General features: G+C 39.5%; 1 long non-coding RNA gene across 2 annotated transcripts; it reads right to left on the reverse strand.

The window, feature by feature from the left end:
- Positions 1 to 1,330: 1,330 nt before the first annotated feature.
- Positions 1,331 to 14,967, reverse strand: LOC142051752 (uncharacterized). Of its 2 annotated transcripts, XR_012658620.1 has the most exons (3): positions 14,778 to 14,966; positions 3,481 to 5,505; positions 1,331 to 2,560 (listed from the first exon to the last, which is right to left on the reverse strand). It is a non-coding gene; the product is annotated as an uncharacterized LOC142051752 (long non-coding RNA). The 2 variants fall into 2 exon arrangements; XR_012658619.1 differs by lacking the exon at positions 1,331 to 2,560 and having other exon boundaries at positions 2,956 to 5,505; positions 14,778 to 14,967.
- Positions 14,968 to 15,255: the final 288 nt, after the last annotated feature.

Raw genomic sequence — 15,255 nt, forward strand, 5'->3', positions numbered from 1 at the left:
AGACATTTTTTTCTTCAAATCTCTTTTCAGAGTCAGAATTTTTTAAACAGAGGTCTGTTCTTCAAGATTGCTCCTGGAGCTTAAGTGTAAAATTTTGTTTCCATTGATGATGAAATCCCCCATGCAAGGCAATTCTATATTTTCAGTTATTTCCCCATTCAATGGTTTTCTCATGGAAATGGCATTGATGTGTAGTCCACGAGCCATTTTTAAAAAATTAATTATTCAAAATATGTGTACTGATATAATTTTTGTTTGCATATGTGCATGCATCTGGTGCAGCTTTTGTCTGAAAATAACAGACAATTTGGTTAAGTGTATCAAACTAGCAAAGTTGTAAGTATTCATATTTTGGGAGTACAGGATAATCTAGGTACAAAATAATTCTGATGTACAAAAATGTATTAATACACAATCTCTTTGTACAGCAGCCAATTGCTATCAGTTGTGACTTACAGGCCTGGGTGGGCTGGTCTTCGTTCTGAAATTCTGCAGATTCATTTTGAAAACTGTGTCCAACAGAGCACACGGATTTCTGGCAGTTTTCAGGGGATGAAAGGACTTTTCCATCAGCATTTTCATTTTGACATAACAACTGCTAAATATCAGTGGGTTTACTCATTTAAACTGGTATGCTTTTGTACATGGTAGGCAATGCAGGTACACTCGTAAGGAATGTGTTCAGAGTGGTAAAAATTACGGCCTTGATCTTGCCTCATTAAAGTGAGTGGCAGTTCTGCTGCTGATTTTGTGAGCAACGGATTCAGGCAATCAACAATCAGGAGAGAAACAAACATTCATACCACTGAGATGGTAATGTTTGAATTTTCTATCAAAGGTATATTTTTTTTTGGCTGGCTTTACTTAACAAAAACATTTAAACATATTTAACTTTAACTATGTATTTGGGGGCTATTGATTTTTAATGGTATTCTATCATATGCTTAAACAATTTGGGAATTATAATTTATATTAGGAATTATAAATGCAAAAATTAGTTGAACGAGGAAAAAATTAATAAATAGCTATGCCTGTATCAGGTAAAAGCAAATAGTTCTCTAACGTGCATTTATGTTCTTCCAGCATTATCAACACTTCACTTATCTAAGTATGGTTTGTTTTCTAACTCATAAAAAGAAAATCAAAATTAACTTTGCTGAGGCAAGAAATTTAAGGAAGAGTGATTTTCATTAGATATAGCTCTTCTGCATGGTTGGATCAGCATCTGATATATTTAGATACTACATGTTTTTTCTCTGCACAAAAGGTCTAACAAAAGAAAACAAACTATTATTTTGTTGCATGATGAAGCTTCCCATTTATTAAAATGTGAATTCTTTAGGATGTTGAATTTTATATATGCTTTAGTAAACATTGGAAATGGGAGAAGTAGAGTAGTTACAGTTCTGAAAGTGTACATGTGCTACAAAGTCATATCTACTATCTGAACTACCAGCTTTTAATGGATTAAAAATAAGCATATCAGCATAATTATTGCTGTTTATTTCAGTTTTAATGAGGAAACAAGCATAATAATACATTAGAAGAAAGAAGGTTGACAGGTGTAGGTGTACAAACAAATGGGCTTATAGAGAAACAGATGCAATTTTATTTTCAGTAGGGAGTTAGAATAACAAAAATAACAATTTTAACGCTTATTCAAAATAATCATAGAAACTTAGGTTCATAGAATGGTTTGGGTTGGAAGGGACCTTTAAAGATCATCTAGTCCAAGCCCCCTGCAGTGAGCAGGGATATCTTCAACTGCATCAGGTTGCTCAGAGCCACATCCAACCTCACCTTGAATCTTTCCAGGGGTGGGGCATCTACCACCTCTCTGGGCAACCTGGTCCAGTGCCTCACCACCCTCATTGTAAAAAATTTCTTCCATATATCTAGCCTGAATCTACCCTCTTTTAGTTTAAAACCATTAACCAGTGTCCTATCGCAACAGGCCCTACTAAAATGTCTGTCCCCATCTTTCTTACAAGCCCCCTTTAAGTACTGGAAGGCCACAATAAGGTCTCCTTGAAGCCTTCTCTTCTCCAGGCTGAACAACCCCAACTCTCTCAGCCTGTCCTCATAGCAGAGGTGCTCCAGTTCTTTGATCATTTTTGTGACCCTCCTCTGGACCCGCTCTAACAGGTCAATGTCTGTCTTGTGCTGAGGACCCCAGAGCTGGACGCAGCACTGCAGGTGGGGTCTCACCAGAGCAGAGCAGAGGGGCAGAATCACCTCCCTCGACCAGCTGGCCACATTTCTCTTGATGCAGCCCAGGACACGGTTGACCTTCTGGGTCTGAGTGCACATTGCCAGCTTCTGTCCAGTTTTACATTCACCAATACTCCCAAGTCCTTCTCTGCAGGGCTGCTCTCAATCCCTTCATCTCCCAGCCTGGATTGATACCAGGGGTCACCCTGACCCATGTGCAGGACCTTGCACTTAGTCTTGTTGAACCTCATGAGGTTCACATGTGTACACTTCTGGAGCTTGTCCAGGTCCCTCTGAGTGGCATCCTGTTCCTCAAGTGTGTCAACCACACCACTCAGCTTGGTGTCATCTGCAAATTTGGAAGGGTGAAGATCAAACATTCTTAGGCAATATTCAAATATCATAAAACTATCCTTCATCTGTCTGAAACCATCAAGAATAGCTACAGTACAAAATATCTTATGGGTTGGGGTTTTTTGTGTGTCATTCTTAGTAACTATTAAATATGCTATTTAAAAGGAAAACCTCCTGTGTAGCACAGTAGCCAGCTGAGTATTGTTGAAAGGCAGATAAGACCAGTTCTTCTCTGTCACACATTTGATTTTTCCTGTACAACAATCAGGTTATGGTATGCCCAGTCTATAGCCAGGGCATAGGATATTCCAGCTCTTTCACTTAGTGGTACTGTTGTCCAAAAAATAGATTCTTCACCCACTATGCAATGAGTCAATAATCCCACACTCATGGGAGACATTGCTTATTTATTTCAGGGTTGTGCAAGCCTGGGTGCTCAGTGGTTCTCCACAAATCAAGCACCCCAAAGCCAGTTCCTTTATTATATTTTTACAATAAATTCATACATATTCTGCCTATCTAATACATACTCATTTTAATCTACATAGGTTGTGTAACAGCATTAAGTCACTCCTCTTGGTTCCACTTTAGATCCTTCTGCACATGTCTTCCTCTCCTCAGGGGTCCTTGGTGGTCTCTGGTGCTCTTCATGAATGAAATACCCTAACCCTTTTTATCTGTATATATGGTTGCATGTCATCTAAGGACAACTCAAGGCTATTTTCTCTGGCCCACTCTCCCTTATTTTCTTCCAAAAAGAATGTTTGTCCTTGATTAAATGGATAACATTGATGGCCAAGATATTCTGTCTTTAAGCTTAGGTTAAATATTAAAACATCAAACACTACATAAGTACATAAGCAATGCTTGATCAAAAAGGAGTTTAGATTCACGCTAATTAAACATAGACAATACCTCTTTTTCCAAAATGGGGTTGTTCCCTTAGAGTACAGGAACTGTAGAAGACACATGTGTGATCATGTTTTAAGACCACAGGTAGGATTTGGATTGAACACGCAGGCTCTGCAATGTTGGAGACAGACTGTAACTAGAAAGGGAATGTGTTGCAGCTTTAGTTCACAAGACAGGAGGCCGTTATCACTCAGGTATGTCCCTGGGCATCCTGGAAATAAGGATTGAGCATGACACCTCTCAAATCTCCCAAATTTTTACCTAATCCTGTAGTTAGACATAGATTTAAGAGGCATTTCATCTCTGTTTATTTCACAAAATAGGTCAGCATAGATCTTCAAAGATAAGAGTGCAGAAGGTGCTTCATCACCAAAGAATGTGAATACATTGAATTATTGGAAGCACGATCAGGAAAGTTGCAGACATGTGTCCTGGTTTTGGCTGGGATAGAGTTAATTTTCCTCCTAGTAGCGGGTACAGTGCTGTGGTCTGGATTTAGTATGAGAATAATGGTGATAACACGCTGATATTTTAGTTGTCGCTAAGTAGTGCTTACACTAGTCAAGGACTTTTCCAGCTTCCCATGCTCTGGTGTACAAGAAGCCAGAGGGGAGGGGACACAGCCAGGACAGATGATCCAAACTGGCCAAAGGGATATTCCATATCATATGATGTCATGCCCAGTATATGAACTGGGGGGAGTTGGCTGGGGAGGAGCAGCGATCGTGGCTGGGGGACGGGATGGGCGTTGGTCAGCTGCGGGTGGTGAGCGGTTGCATCACTTATTTTTCCTGGGTTTTGTTTCTCTCTCTCTCTCTTCCTTTTCATTACAATTATGATGATGATGATTATTAGATCATTTTCATTATTAAACTGCTTTTATCTCAACCCACAAGTTTTCTTATGTTTGCCCTTCTGATTCTCTCCCCCTTCCTACTGGGGGCAGGGAGGGTGAGCGAGTGGCTGTGTGGTGCTTGACTGCTGACTGGAGCTAAACCACAACAACATGCATTTAAATAGTTTGCTTCAGTCCTTTTTCTCATTAACAGGAACTTGATCGATTGGATCTCTGTAGCTTCATTTGTTATGTTCAGTGAAAGAAAAAGGACAAAGAACCACACTTTTTATATAAAAAGCCAAAGTTTTCAGGCAGAATTTTCCATTTTCTGTCATCCAATGCCCATATCTGGATGCACAGAAGAAATGTGAGTATTTAGATAAAACTTTTTGTGAGAGTCAAAAATATGTGTGACATTTGAAGGGTCAACCAATGTCTTTCTCTACTGTTAAATGTATTTTTCATATGTATTTTGCTTCTCTTTATTATGGCTATTCAGGGAGCCAGGAATTTTTTTAAATAACCTAGATGGATTTAATAAATTATACAGAAAAGCTAAAGACCTATATTCTAGAAAGAGTATAGTGAGGAAATGATATATTTGGTTAAATAGAACTAAAGTATTCACAGTGTCTGCAGCTTGAAGAGACCTTTAGTGTCCTCAGCAATTTCCATGGCGGACATTCGTTATGATCTTTTCCTATGTGACTGTGCTGGAATATGTATACTTGTCCACATATTCACTCCACCCAACAGCCAATGTTCAATGTTTTAATCCATCTAATAATTTCAATCAAGTTTGACAGAGCAACAAAGCCATGAAAATAAGTTGTAAATGGGAGTGATCTTATTGATTGTGGCTGATAAAGGCACTCTCGTGTGAGTTCATCTTATTAGACACTAGAGAATCTACACTGGTTAGTTGACCTAATAAATGTTCTTCTCACAGGAAAAGCTTCAGCTGGATTTTGCAATCAACCAGGGACAGCTGTGGTTTCCACTTCTGGTTTCTTTTTACCTCTGCATTGGCTTGTCTCTCTCAGCGGCCACTACTGGCACTCCAGGTTCCTTGGCCATTCCTGGTCATCTGCTTTATCCACTGCCCAGTACCAGCAGGTCTAGAGTCTTCCTCTCCCACCATTCAGGAACTCCAGCAGCTTCAGTCATGTAGCTTGTCTCAGATATCCTCACTGAAAGGATGGTGGCAAGTAGCAAGAACAGCAATTAAGTGCCATGTAACCAATGGGATGAAGCCATTCAATAGCCCAATGACTGACTTATTCATGACTTCCTTATGCAATTGTCAGTTCTTTAGACACCATTCTAGGTGCACTAGGTTGGCACATGCGATGCTAAATTTAAGGAGACATAACATGACTAAATTTGTGACCAATCATGAAGACTTCATTAAAAGGTACCATCAAGAAACAAACAAAAAAGAAGCTTTATGTTGAAAGCTATGTGAAACACCTGGATGAATTCGTAGCTTCTGTTATGCCTTCAGTATAGCTTTCAAAAGGATTCAGAGAATTTTCTGATGCGTTTCATTAGATAAACATCAAGCAACTATGAATTATTGTCAATGGGGACTCTCCATTTTTCTGACTCTTATGAAATCAACATGAAGATGTCTGAAGACTAATTAGATGAAATCACAGAGAGTTGTGGAGCCTGACAGCATTGCTTACATACTGCTATCTACAATTCTGTTGTGATCTGTAAGGTCATTAATCAATACGAGGCTATTTTCTAGAGTCAGACAACTCAGATCTTTCTGACATTTTTAAGTGGCAGCCTCCTCTCTTGCAATTCAATAGATGGAAATGGTAAGATAAATACAGGTCACTGATACAGCACAGAGCTAGAACTTTTGCACGGGAAATGAAGCAGAAGAAATTAAACACAGAACTGAAGGTTGCATTTGTTTGGGCCACTTTTGCACTACATGCATTAAGAAATACCTAATAAATATAAAAATATTTTTATTATAAGAATTTATCATATATGTATATATAAATGTTTCTTTTATAAGTACTTGAAGATATTTGCAGCCACTGGCAATCAAAGACTTTTCAAGGAATGAAAATTAAACACGTGGGAATGTGTGCCATCCTATGATATGACACCTCGTATGACAGACCTTCCCCTTGAAACTGATGCTTAAAAATGTTGATTTGTTGATTGATATTTTTAAGAGCTGCAGGTTTTTTTATTTTCATTGTCAATACTAGATCACAGTAGTGACCTGCAGAACCTTAATATGCATGTTTCACTAGGCAGAAACACATAATTCAAGCATATATTCTCTCCCCACCTTTCAGCAAAGATGGAGCAATTCAACACTGTGGTAATGCTTTATACCATAAAAACACCACTACAGTGTCAGAAAATACTATACTGTGCTTTGATGAATTCTTTGAAGAATTAATTTTTCTGTGAATTACTACTGATGGTATGCAACCAAGAGCGTTTCAAATCCATAATAAGATGCAAGGGCATGGACATATTCCTACATCTTCAGAGAATGCCAAGGAACAGAAATAATTCTTCATTGTGGCGTTAATTTTTCAGCACTCCTATGCGTAGCAAACATCTTTTGCAACAGAAGAATCCCTTTGCATGGGTGCAGGTTTCTTCTCCATTTAAATGAATGCCCAAACCACACCTACTGAGTGTTTTCTGTAGGGGAGGAGGGAGGATGGCAGGCAGTGGACAGTCTCTCCTACTGCAGTTCTTCTACTTGATCAATGCCATCTGATAAAAAAACTGAACCTCAGTTTTTTATTTCCCAGATTAATACCCTTGCCATCAGGCTCCGAAATTATCCACTTTGTGTTCATTGTGTGTGCCTACAGGGTCTTTGTAGACTGTGGAGGGATGAGCCTTGTTTCCTAAGCCACCTGGTGTGCCTGTGCCCACGTTCTTACTGTTCAAAGCTAGCAGCTCCAGCAGAAGGCTGACTTCAGCCACACTCTCTGTGGATCCAGAAGAAAACTAGCCTGTGTTAGTAAGGAACTAATTCAATCCAGAACAGAGTTATCTAAGCACAGCACAAATGACCAGGAAACTAGCAGTTATGCAGCAAATTGGATATAAAAGTGAAATGGCAGAGTAGAGGCATTTAGTGGATTTTTATACCAAGTAACAGCTTCAACAAGTGAGAATGTGAGGAGATCCTCAAACTCCCCTAGTTCTTTGTTTAGATCGGTCACCTAATGTTCAGGATAATAGCCCAGAATTTGCACACTTACCTCTTGAGGTGTTTTTAAATAATATGCTGCTTGCATAAAAAGGCACCTGCCTGATCAGTTATAAGCATTTTTAAGCAGAAAGACAGGATCTGTCATATTCAGTGATGCAAAAGAACTTGTGTGGACTTTGCCCAAGGTAATATCTTTGACCTAGATTTGTTGCCTTTGGTTTTTAGACAAATTATAATTTAATATTCATCAGCTCTTGCATGCTGAGTTGTTAGCTGGGGACAGTATCACCTATAAATAACTTCAAATAAATAAACACAACCAGATAGGAACAACTGTGGTCAAAATGGAAATGGGGTATGTTTGAACTGCAGAAATAAATAAAAAGAGGTATCTACCTAGTAGGCCGCTGCAGAAATTTAATAGCTTGCAATGACTGATGCCATGATAGACCTGAGCTGACAACTTTCTGTCAGGGAGATATTAGTCTGCCTTAAATTATTCCAGACTAATAAGCACATTAATATTGTGTTGCTCATTTATCTATGTCTACAGGTTAACAGAAAAAGGAAAGAAAGAAGAAAATTATTGAAAGGTGAAGCCAAAATACTCACCCAAGTATTTCGATTCAGCTGGAAGAATACCATCTCCTGTCTCTTTTTACTTTAGAAAATAATTATTACAATCAGTAATTCAAAAGGCACCCTCCTTTGTATTTCACTGGCACCACATCTTTGTAGCTTTGAGGTCAAAGAGGTAAACAGCTGTGGCAAATGAATCCAAGCAACTAGCCTGGTAGCTCATCACGGGGAAGAAATGGATTGTGGCAAGGCATCTGTAGAATTTCCCTAAGGCCATCATGATACAGTAGCTTAAAAACGACATACAGTTTTTGCAGCCTCCAAGTGATCAGTTAGATTAGGTTAACAGAAAGATTGTTCTTTGCAACAATAAGAACCACCAATGGCAACCAAAATATATTGGTGCTTCAGCAGAAACACAATTACTTAAATTGTGTTTGGCCACCCCCCACAGAGAGGAGAGAAAAGCTTTTAGCACTCTTAAAAGTGAGAGACGAACAGCACTGTCAAGAGCCAAGTGTTTCAGAAATGAAGGCAATGTGTGAAACATCCCTCACCAGCTCAGCCAGTGCTCGTGATTCCCAACCTGTGCCATGCCTATTGCTGTGGGGCTGAGCGGCTGCCAGCCCTGCTGTTTCTTTGTGCTCAGGAAGATGATGGTTTTATGATGCAAATGAAGGTCGACTGAAAACCACTGCACCGATCTGATCTTGCTCCTGACCACCTGCACCACTTTTTCCTCCTCTGAGACCTCGGATCTCCTTGATGGAAAATGTATTCATTTTTACTATGGCTGCTTTTGGTGACTATGACAAGGCACCTGCTTCTCTGCAGAGATCTCCCGTATAGATCAGTATAGCCTAAAGAGATTAGAGGAGTCAAAGACAAAGAGGATTGAGTGCCTATTTCCACCAAGGCCCTAAGATATCTGAAGTATAGCAACTGCAGAACTACTCAGCTTGTTCAGTCAGAAGTATTCTCTTTCTTTCCCCAGAAATAAATCTCCATAGGCTGGGGGCTGGACTTGGTCCTAAGCAGAGAACCTGAATGGTGATGCAGACTGAACGGCACAATCTTGTTTTTTTGCCCTTGCTGTGGTTCAGCATATTCTCGCCACAGAAATATAATATTTCTGTTTTTGACAGAAGTGCTTTACTGCACCTGCATGCGGTACTGCCATCGGCAGGAGCCGCATTCTGTGCTGCCTGGAAAGTACTGGGTGTGCAGGGCAACACCCCGTACTGCCAGGGGATGCAGCAGGGGCTTTGCCAGATGCCACAAAGAGAACCGGTCTCAACATAGAGATGTGGTTGCAGCCACTTAGGCACTCTGCAAAGGGCTTTTGGTGCTGACCTTTCAGTATATGAAGGTTCTTTGACATCAGAACAATCTTGGAGTAATACCCCTACAGCATACATCCGTGCAACTGAAATCAGCCTATGATACTAAACCCTGGGCACTGAAACATATTATTAGCATAAATAATAGCTGAAATGTAGTAAATTTTATCTTTAAGAGAGCAGACTACAGATTATGTAGTGTTCCAAAAAGCGTAAATACCGCCAATGAATTTATATTAACTTGCTTGTTGACAGCTAAAACTTTTTTGCTATTTACCAGGTGTTGCCTTTCAGCAATCTCCTATACCAGACTGAAGGAAAGTTACTGTTGAACTTCATCTTAAAAATAAACATTGGAAGTAGGAAAAAATTATACACAGAAAATGGGTGAAGAAAAAAACTAGGACTATCATTAGTTGATAACTTTAAAGTCAGAAGGAATACTTTGCCAAAATGACAACTCTGTGCTGTCCTGAGGTCACATAAGAGGCACGTGCCGAATGGAGCCATGTGCTCAAGACTTTTTAAATGCATTTGTAAGAGGATTGGCTGTGTGGGAAGAGGAGGAAACACTAACAGAGTTGCAGCTGAGAAAGGAACTACTGGTAATTATCTTTCCTTGTCATCAAAACCTGTATGTAACTATCCAGATCTAACCTTGTGTTTGGTTATTCCAGTGTAACCTGAGCCAACTCCATTTAAATAACTAGATTTATTTGAACATGTACTATCAAAATTATGAAAGGTTTGTTGATGTTATAGGGTGGTTGTTTTCTTAATAAGCACAATTATCACTAGAAGCAAATGGAAGTGCAGAAGTCTCCACCTTGACTGAACTACTAGATTTGCTTCCGGTATCCAAAACTGAACCAGGACTTCTGCATTGGAATAACTGGATGAAGCTGTGGTGGGTTGTTATGCAAGACTTAGCCTAGTTTATTTCTTTTCTGTCCTTACATTTTTGTGTCACTGAATATTTAGTTTTAACGTAAAGCAAGAGACGTTCCTATTTGATATATAACATAAATTAGTTAGCATATATATTATTGCATATACAAAAAAGTTCAAACTTTGCTTCAAATTCATTGTTCTTCTTAATTTGAATAAAGAAGCTTTCTCTAGAAGCAAACGTAAATCTTACCTCATAATGTCCTTCCTGAGCTAGTGATTGTTAGGAATGTGTCAAAATGGAATTAGTTTTGCCCATAAGGAATTTCATCTTTTAATACTTTTATGTTGACACTAACATTTGGTTTAGATGCCAGAATCAACAGAACAGTTTTTCTCTTCCAGCAGGGCCAAAAGCTTGACAGCCTGCCAGTGGCTTGGGTGTAGAGCAGGTCAGGTGACACTCTGATGAAACAGACCTTGGTGTTTCAGGTGCCACTCTGCTGAACACAGCATATTTCTTTTAAAATACTTCATATTTTAATTTTCACTGTGTTCAAGATTAGTTCCAAGGGACTCCATCTGTGTTTCTGACAGGTCCATCCCAAAGCAGACTTTTGCATCTGGCTGCTGAACGAGAGCAGAGAAGCCCACAGTAATACTTCTTTCACTGGCCTCCAGGTTCTGATAGCTTTTGGTTTACTCACAAACTGCTTTAATTTTTGGCTTTTATATTGAGTTATTTTCAGTTAAGACCAAAACCACATATGTCCATGGTAATGTAGTGAGCTGGAAGTGCTTATTGGCTGCTTTAACTCACATTTTACTCACTGAACTCAAACTCTGATTAAACAGGGGTTAAAGTAGAGGTGTATAGAAGACAGCACAAAGAATTAAAATTTTCCAGGTGACAAGAAAAACAGAGGTGAAAAATAGAATGAAAGAAGACAACAAAGGAAAATAAAACAAACAGAAAAGAAGACTAAGAAACTTTAAGAATTCTTAAGCAGCAATATTGTGATTGACAGTAAAACAAATATTGTTCTGTAATTAGGGAGTGGTGCATTGAAAGCAGAAGGAGGTAGATTTTGGGTGTGTTTTCACTTGGCTGACTACCTTCTGCAGATTCAATGTAAACCCACAATTTTGCATTCCTCTATATGATTTGTAGTGTTCAAAACTCTATAGTTGCTTCTGAGTGTAGTTGCTAGCCGTGGACATATTTGCAAATTCTGATTTATGCTGCAGTGGTACTCTGGGAGGAAGACGGTATCCAAAACTAAGTCCTTAAACCTCAAAGAGGTAACAATGACTTTTTTTCTTTGCTTTTATTTACCAAAAAAAGGTTAAGAAAAGTCAAGCCCCGCAGGCAGTGGAACTTTCAGGATCTGAACGCATACAGTGTTGCCTTGTGCAGGATGAGGACAGCCTGAAACAGGCACTGAGAAGGCACAAACTGCCCCTATTCATCGGAAACCAGGCCCTGCTACAGTAAATGCTAACATTGTTAACCCTTTCAACACCAAGTGGAGACGTCAGGAAAAGCAGGCTAACCTGCACGCTCTCCATGCTCTGTGTATCAGAACGGGCTTGTCACTCAAACAGGACAGTGTGTTTGGGGAAAAAAAGTCCAGTGTTCTCTCTACCAGAGTCCAGCCCCAGTAATGGGCTTTGGGGCTCCATTAGCAGGGCTGCTGGCTCCACCCTTAGCAGCAGTGCTGAGGTCTGTGTTAGAGTCAAGGATTCTGTGTCCAACCTGCTTTAACCCTGGGAAGCTAACAAACAGTTACAGTTAGAGAATTCTATCCCAAAAGGTAGAAGTCAAGCTAATCCACCTCTGATCCTCTCTTCCTTTCTTTTATCTCCTTTATTCTTCTCCTGTTGTCAAAAGGCAAAGGCAAGTCTTCCTCCATGTGAAACAAGGATGTCTTAAGGAAGACCGAATAGTTTAAGAGATTGGCTACCCCTTAAACTTTTTTAAAAACAATGCCATGCAGACCTCTGAAAACTGGCTCCAGCATGACAGACTTGTCACCAAGTTGTCACCAACTACCAGGAGGCTGGATGCAGGTGTACTGCAGCATCATGTGGTAGCACTGCCTATAAGAGACCCCTGTCCTTTCAACTTGGAGATGCAGCTTCAAACAGTGCCATCCACACAAAAGCATATCTTATATAATTGATAGATCAACAACTAATGTTAAGCCCCAGCTTAATCATACAAGTCTTAATCTAAGCTCATGACTGACATCTGTTAAATGAAGATCTGAATGAGAACTAGTTTACTCAGTGGTCATGAGGGCATCTAACAATCTGCAAGAGGATGCTTTAAATATTAAAATAATCAGTAGACAATCACCATATGAAATAAAGATACCTGAGCCAGCATTACCTCAGGTAGGAACCTCCTGTGTTTTGGCAAGGGGACAGTGCTGTTGTCTGTTGGCAGACCCTCATGATTTGCATGTAGGTGAGCCAGCTTTAAGTCAGAAATTCATGCTGAAGTGATGATACTCTGTCCACGGGCCTCATGCAGATTGATGAGATTTCTTCTTAGTTCTGCTAGCTTAGAGAAAGAAAGACTACAGCTTCCTTATTTGTAAATACTTTCTAGAGGGAGAAGGACTGTTCACCTTCAAGTTCTCCAGTGGAGAGATTGTACAAAATGAATGAGACTTACTTACAAGCTCAATTTAAAAGAACTGATCAGCAGAAAAACAAAAGAGGATTTTCCTTTGCTCAGGGGAGAGTTAGTAAGTGGAATAAGACATTGAAAGGACTGATAAGAACAGCCAGCAGAAATTGTTTCAAAACAGAGGAAGGAAAGAATTTAGAAAAAAAATGTGAAGTATAACTGCTGGCTCCAGTTACAGGTGGGACAACTTCTTTCTCTAAGCTTTTGTGTTCCCTGTACAACACTGAAAACACTAAATAGATTTTTCTTCTACCACACATATATATATATTAAATCAAATTGGAAGCACATCTTAGGGAAGAATTTAGTTCTCTGGTATAATAGCTAACAGGCTAAAATCTATTTCTTCACATAAATAGCTGTATTGTCTTCAGTCAGAATTATCACATGCATATCCAGCTGCTATTAGATCATTTTATTCTAATCTATATGTATTCTGGAGTCCCTTGTGACAGTTATGAAATTCAACCACAAGCTATTGTTGAACTGTATGTAACTCCCATCTCTTTAAAGAGATTGGGCTGGAAAGTCCGTAATTATTTTTTTAAAAAATAGTTCTCTTTACTATCCCAATGTTCAAAGCTTGTTCAAATTGAATCTCTTCAAGATCAAGTTAGTCATGACCATGTTTCTAATGTGAGTATTTTGTCTTCTTTCTCAAAGAACAATGGCCTTAATTCACTATGGATACAAATGAAGATGCTTGATGTAAGCCAAGGATGGAATTTCTCTAACTAGACAAAAGAATGAGTGCTTGTGGGTTTTTTGCATTTTTTGTCAGAAAAAAAGCCCCAAAACATTAACTTTGTAATCACACACACAAAAAAAGGATAAAATATAAAAAGCCAGGAAGGAAAATGAAAGCTTTCCCTCTAGCTGTAATTGATCTACTATCTTAATAATGCTGCCACAAGCACTTTTATTAAACACTCTAAACTGCGAGTTCTGTAACTCAGACAGGCCAAGCTTCTAGTAAAAGAAAAACCCCACAAACATTTCAGATAGGATAAAGTCTTCTACTTTTTGGTAGTAAAATACTGTGATGCAATACTAAAGATAAAGTGCACAAGGACAGAAATCTTTGTCCTCTTTTTTGCAAGAGGCTGGGACAGCCCCAGGCATATGGATCCTGGGACTCCAGGTGACATGACATAGGGAATGCATCACCAGCAGGAGGCACTGGCTCGCGGTGCTGTCATGGACATGTTGAAAATGCCTGAGAGTCTTTGGCCCAACTTCTGCTGTCTGAAAACCAAACCCTGAACCCACCAAACTGGAAAGCAAGTCGCCTGGATTTCAGGGGTTAAATGCAGTACATGGTTAAATACAGCTCTCCTCCCAGTTGTTTGATGAACCTTTAGCCCTCAGCATGAGTCAGTGTTTCTATAGCAGACATGCCTGGGTGTCCTGGAGCGTCTCAGTCCATCTCTCTTTCATTGTTTCTTTATTCACTACAAAACATAGCCAGCTTTTGAAAATCTGACATCTGCTAAGCATAGGTGTTAAATGACTCCATCAAATACAAAACAGTAGTGAAAACATACAGTTCCTGAAGCATGAGAAAGTGCATGTAGGACACCATTAAATTTTAATGATTCACATCATCTGCTCACATTGACTTTGGCTGAGCTTTTCAGGGAAAAAGAAAGGTTGGAAAGAAGAAAAGGAAAAAAAGGAAAAGAGGCATTATCAGAGAAAATGCCTGGTGTAACTCCTCCTAATCACATTTCTTAGTGTTATTAGGAAAACTGACCTTACCTGTGACTTATTATCTTTCCAGCCTGCAAAAGAATATTCTCAGGATGAAGACATAAGAAGTTAGGACATGGAAAATCTACTTCAAGATCCCAGTTTGCCTTTGTAATCCGGGCAAATCATTAGGCCTAGGATCTTATGGAGCTGAGGTGAGGCAGCTTCCTGCTGGCAGTTTACTTAATAGGCTCTCCCCTCTAGAATAAAGTTAATGTACAACCTCATCCGTACATGCTATAATCTTCCCGAGGCAGAGGGATTGCTGCCTAGAGTCTCAAAGTTGTGTATGTGGGCATCTGCCCAGCATTGCCCTGCTTAGCTTACAGGAGTGCTGCACAGTGCCTGCAAAATATCCTTATCTGAGGAAAGACCCTCAGAAACCAACAAGAGAGAAATGCATATGAAAAAGGCATCAGACTTCCTTCTGCTTAAGCTCACCCACTGTGACTACTCTCCCATTAGTCACCTGAAATGGACAATTTGC

Source organism: Phalacrocorax aristotelis, chromosome 1, assembly GCF_949628215.1.
Source record: "Phalacrocorax aristotelis chromosome 1, bGulAri2.1, whole genome shotgun sequence".
NCBI classification, from domain to species: Eukaryota; Metazoa; Chordata; class Aves; order Suliformes; family Phalacrocoracidae; genus Phalacrocorax; species Phalacrocorax aristotelis.